The following is a 10,000-nucleotide window of genomic DNA, read 5'->3' as shown; positions in this document are numbered from 1 at the left end:
GAGCGGGGACACGCGTCCCCGGACCGATCCGCTCGCGGATCGGTCCCGGCACAGGGTAGACCGGGGGGGTGCCGCCACCCGCCCGCGGACAACGGCTCTCCTGGCCGGACGACGGAAGGACGGGACCGCCGGGCCGGGGTGGGGATGGCCTTCACCCTTTTCCGCCCAGGGAACCCGTCCGAGCGTTCGAGAAAGGTGCCACCGGCTTTCGCCCGCCCCGCGGCTGGCGCGCTCTCTCTCTCTCTCTCTCTCGGCCTCTCTTTCTCTCCCCTTCGGAAAAGCCGGGGTACGGCACCGATCAACGGAAAAAAAAAAAAAAAAAAAAAAGGCACATGGCGTGCGCGGCCCACAAGGACCCGTGCTAACCACGGGCGCCGGGGGCCCGGGGGGGGGCGAGGCGCGCGCCGCCTTCTCACTGCCCCCCCCTTCGAAACCCACCGGCATCGCTCGGCTCGGGGCTCGCTCGGGCCCCCGGCTCCACACAACCTCGGCTTTCGTGGGCCCGCACGCTTCTCGGTGCCGCGGCTTAGGGCCGCGAGAGGAAAAGGCCATCGGAGGCCGGGCGGGCGGGGGCCCCCCACAGCACCCGCACACGCCCTTGAAAAAATAGCAACGGACCGCCCGGGGCAGAAGCGGGCTCGGTCGCCACGACCGAGGAAGGGCGAGGCGCCGCCGCCTCGCCCGCGACCTTCCGGGGGTTGCTCTCTGCCGGGGGCTTCGGTCCGTGCTAGGGCGGGCCGGCCACCGCGGCCGGCCCCTCTCTGCCCGCGAAAAAAACAGCCCGCCCGCAAGGCGGGTCCCCGGCTTAAGGCCGAGGAAGGGGGTGACTTCAACAGCACGCGCCGGTGGGACGGGGTGCCGCCACCCCGGCTCCACGGCTCATCGGGCGACCGCCGTCACCGAGCCCCTCCGGCCACGCGGCGAATGCCGAGGCCAGGCCGCGCGCCCCACCGCTGCCCTTCCGACACGGACACGCTGGCAAACAGGTCGGGAGCGGGGGAACCGGGCGCCGCCACCGCGGCGGGCTGGCCGGGCCTTGCTCGGGGAGGAGGCTCTCGGGCGAGGGCCGGGGAAAAAAAAAGCCCGGCCGCGTCGACCCCCGGCTGCCGGCCACTGCCACCGGACCGGCTGCCGGAAAAATGCCTGCCGGAGCGGGCCCCGGCTTAAGGCCAGGCGGAAAAGGGACGAGGCGCCGCCGCCTCACCTGCCACCGATCGTCCCAGGGGGGCCGCCCCCCCTTCAACCGGGCCGGCACGGCAGCCGACCGGAGCGGAGCAACACACACGCGGGGCTTCTCACCGCCTCGCTGCGGCCAGCGAGCGGCTTCTCGACACGGTCTTTCGGGCCGTCTCTCTCGGCTCTCGGCTCTCTCTCTGGTGGCCCTTCACACTGCCCATTCTCTTCTCTCTGGCTTCTCGGGCAGCTCTCCCCGAAAGAGCGCCCTGGGCAGGACGGGAACCGGGACCAAGCCACGCGGCTCACCCGGCCTAGGCGGCACTCGCTCTGCCCCGACGACCGCGCGGCGCGGCCGCCCTATCCTCCGCCTTGCGACGCAGGCACCCTGGAAACCTGCGGGGACGCGGCCCGTCACCTCGCTCCCAATATACGGAAAGATAAGTCCAAGGCCGCCGACGCCTCCAAGGAGACGAGTGGAAGTCGACCGGGAGGGTGCGCCAGCGCAGGCCGACCGCTACGTCGACATAGCCGGAGGCAGCCTGGAACAGCGACCCCTTGGTGAACTTCCGCAGGCGGCCGCGACACCAGGTCTACCCGGGCGGACGGAGACCAGGTCTACCCCGGCTCCGGGATACCAGGTCTACCCCGGCCGCCGGGTACAAGGTCTACCCCGTCTCCGGGATACCAGGTCTACCCCGGCCTCCGGGTACAAGGTCTACCCCGGCTCCTGGATACCAGGTCTACCCCGGCCGCCGGGTACAAGGTCTACCCCGTCTCCTGGATACCAGGTCTACCCCGGCCGCCGGGTACAAGGTCTACCCCGTCTCCTGGATACCAGGTCTACCCCGGCCGCCGGGTACAAGGTCTACCCCGTCTCCTGGATACCAGGTCTACCCCGGCCGCCGGGTACAAGGTCTACCCCGGCTCCGGGATACCAGGTCTACCCCGGCCGCCGGGTACAAGGTCTACCCCGTCTCCTGGATACCAGGTCTACCCCGGCCGCCGGGTACAAGGTCTACCCCGTCTCCTGGATACCAGGTCTACCCCGGCCGCCGGGTACAAGGTCTACCCCGGCTCCTGGATACCAGGTCTACCCGGGCCGCCGGGTACAAGGTCTACCCCGGCTCCTGGATACCAGGTCTACCCCGGCCGCCGGGTACAAGGTCTACCCCGTCTCCTGGATACCAGGTCTACCCCGGCCGCCGGGTACAAGGTCCACCCCGTCTCCTGGATACCAGGTCTACCCCGGCCGCCGGGTACAAGGTCTACCCCGTCTCCTGGATACCAGGTCTACCCCGGCCGCCGGGTACAAGGTCTACCCCGGCTCCTGGATACCAGGTCTACCCCGGCCGCCGGGTACAAGGTCTACCCCGGCTCCGGGATACCAGGTCTACCCCGGCCGCCGGGTACAAGGTCTACCCCGGCTCCTGGATACCAGGTCTACCCCGGCCGCCGGGTACAAGGTCTACCCCGGCTCCTGGATACCAGGTCTACCCCGGCCGCCGGGTACAAGGTCTACCCCGTCTCCTGGATACCAGGTCTACCCCGGCCGCCGGGTACAAGGTCTACCCCGTCTCCTGGATACCAGGTCTACCCCGGCCGCCGGGTACAAGGTCTACCCCGGCTCCGGGATACCAGGTCTACCCCGGCCGCCGGGTACAAGGTCTACCCCGGCTCCTGGATACCAGGTCTACCCCGGCCGCCGGGTACAAGGTATACCCCGGCTCCTGGATACCAGGTCTACCCCGGCCGCCGGGTACAAGGTCTACCCCGGCTCCTGGATACCAGGTCTACCCCGGCCGCCGGGTACAAGGTCTACCCCGGCTCCGGGATACCAGGTCTACCCCGGCCGCCGGGTACAAGGTCTACCCCGGCTCCTGGATACCAGGTCTACCCCGGCCGCCGGGTACAAGGTCTACCCCGGCTCCGGGATACCAGGTCTACCCCGGCCGCCGGGTACAAGGTCTACCCCGGCTCCGGGATACCAGGTCTACCCCGGCCGCCGGGTACAAGGTCTACCCCGGCTCCTGGATACCAGGTCTACCCCGGCCGCCGGGTACAAGGTCTACCCCGGCTCCTGGATACCAGGTCTACCCCGGCCGCCGGGTACAAGGTCTACCCCGTCTCCTGGATACCAGGTCTACCCCGGCCGCCGGGTACAAGGTCTACCCCGTCTCCTGGATACCAGGTCTACCCCGGCCGCCGGGTACAAGGTCTACCCCGGCTCCTGGATACCAGGTCTACCCCGGCCGCCGGGTACAAGGTCTACCCCGTCTCCTGGATACCAGGTCTACCCCGGCCGCCGGGTACAAGGTCTACCCCGGCTCCGGGATACCAGGTCTACCCCGGCCGCCGGGTACAAGGTCTACCCCGGCTCCTGGATACCAGGTCTACCCCGGCCGCCGGGTACAAGGTCTACCCCGGCTCCGGGATACCAGGTCTACCCCGGCCGCCGGGTACAAGGTCTACCCCGGCTCCGGGATACCAGGTCTACCCCGGCCGCCGGGTACAAGGTCTACCCCGGCTCCTGGATACCAGGTCTACCCCGGCCGCCGGGTACAAGGTCTACCCCGGCTCCTGGATACCAGGTCTACCCCGGCCGCCGGGTACAAGGTCTACCCCGGCTCCTGGATACCAGGTCTACCCCGGCCGCCGGGTACAAGGTCTACCCCGTCTCCTGGATACCAGGTCTACCCCGGCCGCCGGGTACAAGGTCTACCCCGTCTCCGGGATACCAGGTCTACCCCGGCCGCCGGGTACAAGGTCTACCCCGGCTCCTGGATACCAGGTCTACCCCGGCCGCCGGGTACAAGGTCTACCCCGTCTCCTGGATACCAGGTCTACCCCGGCCGCCTGGTACAAGGTCTACCCCGGCCGCCGGGATACCAGGTCTACCCCGGCCGCCGGGTACAAGGTCTACCCCGTCTCCGGGATACCAGGTCTACCCCGGCCGCCGGGTACAAGGTCTACCCCGTCTCCTGGATACCAGGTCTACCCCGGCCGCCGGGTACAAGGTCTACCCCGTCTCCTGGATACCAGGTCTACCCCGGCCGCCGGGTACAAGGTCTACCCCGGCTCCGGGATACCAGGTCTACCCCGGCCGCCGGGTACAAGGTCTACCCCGGCTCCGGGATACCAGGTCTACCCCGGCCGCCGGGTACAAGGTCTACCCCGGCTCCGGGATACCAGGTCTACCCCGGCCGCCGGGTACAAGGTCTACCCCGTCTCCGGGATACCAGGTCTACCCCGGCCGCCGGGTACAAGGTCTACCCCGGCTCCTGGATACCAGGTCTACCCCGGCCGCCGGGTACAAGGTCTACCCCGGCCCCGGGATACCAGGTCTACCCCGGCCGCCGGGTACAAGGTCTACCCCGTCTCCTGGATACCAGGTCTACCCCGGCCGCCGGGTACAAGGTCTACCCCGTCTCCTGGATACCAGGTCTACCCCGGCCGCCGGGTACAAGGTCTACCCCGTCTCCTGGATACCAGGTCTACCCCGGCCGCCGGGTACAAGGTCTACCCCGTCTCCTGGATACCAGGTCTACCCCGGCCGCCGGGTACAAGGTCTACCCCGGCTCCGGGATACCAGGTCTACCCCGGCCGCCGGGTACAAGGTCTACCCCGGCTCCTGGATACCAGGTCTACCCCGGCCGCCGGGTACAAGGTCTACCCCGGCTCCTGGATACCAGGTCTACCCCGGCCGCCGGGTACAAGGTCTACCCCGGCTCCGGGATACCAGGTCTACCCCGGCCGCCGGGTACAAGGTCTACCCAGGCTCCTGGATACCAGGTCTACCCCGGCCGCCGGGTACAAGGTCTACCCCGTCTCCTGGATACCAGGTCTACCCCGGCCGCCGGGTACAAGGTCTACCCCGGCTCCGGGATACCAGGTCTACCCCGGCCGCCGGGTACAAGGTCTACCCCGGCTCCGGGATACCAGGTGTAGCCCGGGGGGCCGGACAACGGGTCTACCCCGGCGCCCGGAGGAAAAGTCTACTCCGGGGCCATGGCAAGAGGTATTTCCCCATACCCGGGTAGTAGAGCGTTTCTCAATGGCCGGCTTTACCTTTTTTTGCCTGGTGGGGGTGGGGGGGGCGGGCGCGAGGGGGGGGGCTCGGTGTGGGTTTTTTTGGGGGGTGGGGGAATGTGCGTTGCGGGACTTTTGGTTCGAGTTTTCTGGGTTTGTTTTAGGAGTTACGGGGTTATCCCTTTGTTTTTTGTGGCTTGGTTCCCCTTGGTCTGGTTTGGGGTTCGGGTTTCATTTCCCGCGCTTCCCCTTTCCTCCCTTCTCGAAGAGAACGACTCTTCTGTTCCCTCGGCGCAAGAAACTGATCCGGAAAAGGAATTTTCTTGACGAACTTTATTTCTTTCCCTCTGGTACCCAGAGCGATCCCAGACCAAGCTGACAGGCAGCCTGCGTCAGCCTGCCGTCGAAGCAGCGTCAGCAGCCCCCTCCGCCCGGGGTGCCGCGCAGCCCTACCCGGCCGAACGGAATTTCAGTGGGGCCAGCGCGCAAGGGAAGCGAGGGAGGGAGGGAGGGACGGGGGGGCGGGGGGGGGAAGGGAGGGAGAGAGAGACAGAGAGAGAGGGGCACGGTGACACACACGCCGGCTCCACACACTCGCAATCCGACGCCGCCCCCTCAGAGCCCGCCCATCGACGGTTGGGGGCGCCCCGCCTGAAGACTTTCCCTGCCTCCGCCCATCGACGGTTGGGGGCGCCCCGCCCTGCCCCATCAGACTCCCCGGCGCCGCTCGCAGACTACTTTCCCCACCCCCGTCGCCGTCCCCCGCCCGCTCTCTCCTCGGCCGGTTCGCACACCCGCAGCGGCGGGAGGGCCAGGAGCGGGCCGACACCGAGGAAGGCGGGTCCTTCGGCCAGCAGGGCCGGGGCCCACGGCAGAGGCGGCCCCTTTGCCGAGAAGCCTTCTCTTCGGCTCTCGCCCAGCCTTCTGCTTTGACGGCCTTCTTTCCTTGACGCTCCAGCCCGGCCTGGCCCCGTCCGAGCCCGGGGCAGGACGGCAGCGGGGTGGGGGGGAGGGGGGTCGAGCGGCTGAAGGCAGTGAGGGATCCGGAGACGGAGGCAGGAGCCGGGCCGCTGTCGCTTTGGGCACGGAGGAGGCGGGAGCGCTGCCGGCTCCCAACGGCCGGCTCCTTCCCTCTCTAGACTGGCGCCGGGCGGCCGCAGGGTGGGTCGTGCGCGGGACAGCAGGTCCGCCCGGGACACCAGGGCGACAGTTCTGCCGCAGCAGCCGGGCGGCCGGAGGCCGGGCCCGGAGTAGGACGACAGGTCTACCCCGGCGCCCGGAACACCAGGTCTACCCCGGCTCCAGGGCAACAGGCCTACCCCGGCGCCCGGAATTCCAGGTCTACCCCGGTGCCCGGAACACCAGGTCTACCCCGGCTCCAGGAGAACAGGCCTACCCCGGCGCCCGGAATTCCAGGTCTACCCCGGCTCCAGGGGAACAGGCCTACCCCGGCGCCCGGAATTCCAGGTCTACCCCGGCTCCCGGAAGACCAGGTCTACCCCGGCGCCCGGAAGACCAGGTCTACCCCGAGGCTTCCGTGCACCAGGTCTACCCCGGCGCCCGGAAGACCAGGTCTACCCCGAGGCTTCCGTGCACCAGGTCTACCCCGGCGCCCGGAAGACCAGGTCTACCCCGAGGCTTCCGTGCACCAAGTCTACCCCGGCGCTCGGAACACCAGGTCTACCCCGGCTCCCGGAACACCAGGTCTACCCCGGCTCCAGGGGAACAGGCCTACCCCGGCGCCCGGAATTCCAGGTCTACCCCGGCGCCCGGAAGACCAGGTCTACCCCGAGGCTTCCGTGCACCAGGTCTACCCCGGCTCCCGGAACACCAGGTCTACCCCGGCTCCAGGGGAACAGGTCTACCCCGGCGCCCGGAATTCCAGGTCTACCCCGGCTCCCGGAAGACCAGGTCTACCCCGGCTCCAGGAGAACAGGCCTACCCCGGCGCCCGGAATTCCAGGTCTACCCCGGCTCCCGGAAGACCAGGTCTACCCCGGCGCCCGGAAGACCAGGTCTACCCCGAGGCTTCCGTGCACCAGGTCTACCCCGGCGCCCGGAACACCAGGTCTACCCCGAGGCTTCCGTGCACCAGGTCTACCCCGGCGCCCGGAACACCAGGTCTACCCCGGCTCCAGGGGAACAGGCCTACCCCGGCGCCCGGAATTCCAGGTCTACCCCGGCGCCCGGAAGACCAGGTCTACCCCGAGGCTTCCGTGCACCAAGTCTACCCCGGCGCTCGGAACACCAGGTCTACCCCGGCTCCCGGAACACCAGGTCTACCCCGGCTCCAGGGGAACAGGCCTACCCCGGCGCCCGGAATTCCAGGTCTACCCCGGCTCCCGGAAGACCAGGTCTACCCCGGCTCCAGGAGAACAGGCCTACCCCGGCGCCCGGAATTCCAGGTCTACCCCGGCTCCCGGAAGACCAGGTCTACCCCGGCGCCCGGAAGACCAGGTCTACCCCGAGGCTTCCGTGCACCAGGTCTACCCCGGCGCCCGGAACACCAGGTCTACCCCGAGGCTTCCGTGCACCAGGTCTACCCCGGCGCCCGGAACACCAGGTCTACCCCGGCTCCAGGGGAACAGGCCTACCCCGGCGCCCGGAATTCCAGGTCTACCCCGGCGCCCGGAAGACCAGGTCTACCCCGAGGCTTCCGTGCACCAAGTCTACCCCGGCGCTCGGAACACCAGGTCTACCCCGGCTCCCGGAACACCAGGTCTACCCCGGCTCCAGGGGAACAGGCCTACCCCGGCGCCCGGAATTCCAGGTCTACCCCGGCGCCCGGAAGACCAGGTCTACCCCGAGGCTTCCGTGCACCAGGTCTACCCCGGCTCCCGGAACACCAGGTCTACCCCGGCTCCAGGGGAACAGGTCTACCCCGGCGCCCGGAATTCCAGGTCTACCCCGGCTCCCGGAAGACCAGGTCTACCCCGGCTCCAGGAGAACAGGCCTACCCCGGCGCCCGGAATTCCAGGTCTACCCCGGCTCCCGGAAGACCAGGTCTACCCCGGCGCCCGGAAGACCAGGTCTACCCCGAGGCTTCCGTGCACCAGGTCTACCCCGGCGCCCGGAACACCAGGTCTACCCCGAGGCTTCCGTGCACCAGGTCTACCCCGGCGCCCGGAACACCAGGTCTACCCCGGCTCCAGGGGAACAGGCCTACCCCGGCGCCCGGAATTCCAGGTCTACCCCGGCGCCCGGAAGACCAGGTCTACCCCGAGGCTTCCGTGCACCAAGTCTACCCCGGCGCTCGGAACACCAGGTCTACCCCGGCTCCCGGAACACCAGGTCTACCCCGGCTCCAGGGGAACAGGCCTACCCCGGCGCCCGGAATTCCAGGTCTACCCCGGCGCCCGGAAGACCAGGTCTACCCCGAGGCTTCCGTGCACCAAGTCTACCCCGGCGCTCGGAACACCAGGTCTACCCCGGCTCCCGGAAGACCAGGTCTACCCCGAGGCTTCCGTGCACCAGGTCTACCCCGGCTCCCGGAAGACCAGGTCTACCCCGGCGCCGGGCGGCCGGAGGCCTAAGTCCGCCTCCAGGACACCAGGTCTACCTAGCCCGGCGCCTGGCCTCGCGAGGACCACGTCCGGTGCCGGGACAGCAGGCCTGCCGCCCGGCCGAGCGGCCGAGCGGCCGGAGGACAAGTCCGGCCCGGGTGCGCAGCTCTGTGCGAGGGCTGGGTGGCGCTAGGCTGAGGCCAGCCTTAGACGATATCAGGTCTACCCCGGCGCCCGGAATTCCAGGTCTACCCCGGCTCCAGGGGAACAGGCCTACCCCGGCGCCCGGAATTCCAGGTCTACCCCGGCTCCCGGAAGACCAGGTCTACCCCGGCGCCCGGAAGACCAGGTCTACCCCGAGGCTTCCGTGCACCAGGTCTACCCCGGCGCCCGGAAGACCAGGTCTACCCCGAGGCTTCCGTGCACCAGGTCTACCCCGGCGCCCGGAAGACCAGGTCTACCCCGAGGCTTCCGTGCACCAAGTCTACCCCGGCGCTCGGAACACCAGGTCTACCCCGGCTCCCGGAACACCAGGTCTACCCCGGCTCCAGGGGAACAGGCCTACCCCGGCGCCCGGAATTCCAGGTCTACCCCGGCGCCCGGAAGACCAGGTCTACCCCGAGGCTTCCGTGCACCAGGTCTACCCCGGCTCCCGGAACACCAGGTCTACCCCGGCTCCAGGGGAACAGGTCTACCCCGGCGCCCGGAATTCCAGGTCTACCCCGGCTCCCGGAAGACCAGGTCTACCCCGGCTCCAGGAGAACAGGCCTACCCCGGCGCCCGGAATTCCAGGTCTACCCCGGCTCCCGGAAGACCAGGTCTACCCCGGCGCCCGGAAGACCAGGTCTACCCCGAGGCTTCCGTGCACCAGGTCTACCCCGGCGCCCGGAACACCAGGTCTACCCCGAGGCTTCCGTGCACCAGGTCTACCCCGGCGCCCGGAACACCAGGTCTACCCCGGCTCCAGGGGAACAGGCCTACCCCGGCGCCCGGAATTCCAGGTCTACCCCGGCGCCCGGAAGACCAGGTCTACCCCGAGGCTTCCGTGCACCAAGTCTACCCCGGCGCTCGGAACACCAGGTCTACCCCGGCTCCCGGAACACCAGGTCTACCCCGGCTCCAGGGGAACAGGCCTACCCCGGCGCCCGGAATTCCAGGTCTACCCCGGCGCCCGGAAGACCAGGTCTACCCCGAGGCTTCCGTGCACCAGGTCTACCCCGGCTCCCGGAACACCAGGTCTACCCCGGCTCCAGGGGAACAGGTCTACCCCGGCGCCCGGAATTCCAGGTCTACCCC

The sequence above is a fragment of the Lonchura striata genome, chromosome 37 (assembly GCF_046129695.1).
Source record: "Lonchura striata isolate bLonStr1 chromosome 37, bLonStr1.mat, whole genome shotgun sequence".
In the NCBI taxonomy this organism is placed as follows: Eukaryota; Metazoa; Chordata; class Aves; order Passeriformes; family Estrildidae; genus Lonchura; species Lonchura striata.
This window is presented reverse-complemented; position numbering follows the sequence as displayed.